Here is a 3,326-nt window from a genome sequence, read left to right as displayed (position 1 = left end):
ATCATATACACATCACACACATCACATGCATCACACAAACATCACACACACATCATATACACATCACACACATTACACACACATCACATGCATCACANAAACATCACACACACATATACACATCACACACATCACGCATACATCATACATCATATATCACATACATCACATAACACACATCAAGCACATACACACAAATACAAGTTAGCTATTTGGTTAGATAATGGAGTTTGTGTGTCATTCTCTTCATCCTTTCTATAACGTTTTCATTTTTCCACAACCAGTTCTTCACATTTCTTTGGCCATAGTTCAGTTCTTTTAAAAATAAGAGTTGGATAAGGATAGAATGTATTAAATTCCTACTAGGCTTGCCTACACCCTGCCATTTCTACTCAAATTGCCAGGCTGCACTGAGCTAACCTGTCCTCTCCTTGGGGAGCACATTCTTTAAATATTCAATTCTTTTAATAAGAAAAAGAAAACATGGTGATTAATAATCAAAATGAAAATTATACTTGTCTTTAAAATTATACTGCTATGGTTAATTTAAAACCACTGTGTATTTCTGAAATGAAGCCATAATTTCCTCCTCAGAACAAAGTTTGAAATCAATGACAGGAATATCCTGGCACATGCATTCAGGCAGGAGAGTGGGATGAGGAGTCATTTGAGAGCACAGTGGCTCTCACCAGCCAGGACCTCCATCTTGGTTTCCAATGCTGCACTCCAATAGAAGTGGCTGGATCTAAACCTAGAGACAGAGAAGGAAATATATATGCACAAGGAACATGGAACTTCAGAAACAAAGGAAAGCTTAAAAATAGATTATAATGATGGGGCGAGGGCAGAACTCCAGTGGATGAAGCTGGGACTTGCACAGTAAAATCAATAACTATTTGGATAATAAACAACATAATAAAATATCAGTGCAGCAGTGCACTGATCCGAAAGTCTGGAATAACCCAGGGAATCAGGCGAGGATGCAGGTTCTTCATGTAGTATTCAAAATAATCTATGTTAAATACTTCACCCTCAGTGAAGNAGAGATTAACTCCACCTCCTAAGCATGGGCTGTCGCCCTGTGTTCTACAACTAATANAGAGACCTGACAAACCTTATGTTGAACAGCTGATCATGGTCAACATCAATAGGGCATACTTGACACCTAANTTTGAGGGGAATTCATTGGACTAAGTACCAGACTAGTAATGCTTCATCGCTGAACAAAGACAATGTGAAAACTACCCAAAGCAAGAGAATCCACAATGGAGACATGGCACCAAATGCCATGTGTGGGATCCTGGACAAGTGCCAGAACAGANAAAACAAAAACAAAAACAAAACTTGAAATAAAAACCTTGGAGTCTGAGTGTAGTATTCTGGAATAGTCATGTTCTCATGTTGTTTAGACAGTTGTGATGAGCATGCCATATTGATGTATGATGTCAACACCAGGGGAAGCTAGAAATGGGTCTATGAGATGCTAGGAGAGCTCTATGATTTTCATAACCTTCTCTTAACCTGAAACCATTCCCAAGGTGCTTATGAACTATGAAAACCAGGTGGCCTTTCCTTGCTAGTGCCACACAACGATTCCATTTGTCAAAAGGATAATGAGTGTTGTACTGGCCATGTCCCCACCATATTGAGATAATATGAGTTGGAAGGTAAAATGATATTATATATTACTCAAATACCTCAGAGAAGCCTCACCTAGATGTTCTGGGAGAGCAGAGAATATAATTAAAGGAAACTTAATCTATCAGCAATGTTTACCTGAGTGGTGTTTAGAGATTCTTTGCAAGAGATCATGATAAAATTGTTGCCAGTGTTACAAGTCTAATATTCAACAATGGAGTATGGTGGTGTGTTGTTCTTTGTTATCAGTAACCAACTCCAAATTTATTTGCTTACTTATGCTTATCTCATCAGACAGCAGGCTTTCTTTAGAAAGAGTGATGTCTCTGCTTAAATTTCCTTTCCTAGTGCAATAACTGCAATTTGAAACAGTTAAAAATGGTGTCTAAGAGTAGATGCCTTTAGCAAAGCTAAAAGCAACCACTCCAGGCCAACAGCTTAGGAAGCCAGTTGAGACCTAGGCTTTCTTGCTTGGGATGCAATGCACCTGAACTCCGGGGATTTATGAGCGTGTGGTAAGTTGTGGAAAATCCCCTCAGGATCCCCTTCAGAAACTATTGATTTTCCAGGACAGTGTGTACTTATTAGTGATGCCAGGGCTTTGAGGCATCATCTGGCCATGTCATTAGAACAAGGCTGCAATGCTATCCTTTTTTTTTTTGTTTGTTTTGTTTTAAACCAGAGTTTAGTAGAATAGGCTTCAGTGGGCATGGTGGATAAGGCTGCTTGTTCCATGCATCTATTCATAATTACTTAGGTTCTGGATTTTTTTTTTCTATACCTCTTCAAACAAGTCCATGGAGATCACATCTTATGTGTTCTTTATTTTAACTNGAGAGCATTAAAAGTGATTAAAGTACTTTAATAGGGTTCTAGGTGTCAGGCACCAGAGAAGAAGAAGAATAATCCAGTTACATTCAAAGCTTGAAGCTAGAATTGTCAGAGTTAGAAATTAACATGCAGGATACCCTGTTTGGAATCCTAACAAACATCATAGCAATAGTGGCCCTTTATGAAAAGTCACAAAAAAAAAAAAAAGAAAAGTCACATTTGGTTCATGCTTACACTAAAATCATCATATCTACATATATCTGAAAGTCAGACCTCACTGAGAGACCTGCATTTCATGAGGTAAACTGAAACCCACTTTTTTTTTCTTATAAAGGACAACATTTAATTGGGGCTGGCTTACAGGTTCAGAGATTCAGTCCATTATTATTAAGGCAGGAACATGGCAGCATTCTGGCAGGCATGGTACAGGAGGAGCTAAGAGTTCTACATCTTCATCTGAAGGCTGCTAGCAGAATACTGACTTTCACACAGCTAGGATGACGGTCTTAAGCCCATGCCCACAATGACACACCCANTCCAAGGCCACACCTCTAAATAGTGCTACTCCGTGGACAAAAAATTTCAAACCACTATATTGCACTACCTGGCCACCACAGGCTCGTTCAAACATATGAGTCTTTAACCTCACAGAATCTAAAACAGAGTTTCTTACAGTTTGAATAAAGGATATTTTATAGTTTGTTTTACCTAATGTTTATGTGCCATTCAATGCCACATCAGCATAGCTAGCACTACAGCAGTCAACCTTCTGAAACAGGGCTCTTTCATTCATTTTAATAGACAATGAANGCCTTTTACGCATATAGCCTTGTGCTGAGCTCTGAGGTGGACCCAGA

Source organism: Mus caroli, chromosome 9, assembly GCF_900094665.2.
Source record: "Mus caroli chromosome 9, CAROLI_EIJ_v1.1, whole genome shotgun sequence".
Classification (NCBI taxonomy): domain Eukaryota; kingdom Metazoa; phylum Chordata; class Mammalia; order Rodentia; family Muridae; genus Mus; species Mus caroli.
The sequence above is the reverse complement of the archived record's forward strand: the minus strand, read 5'-3'. Positions refer to the sequence as shown.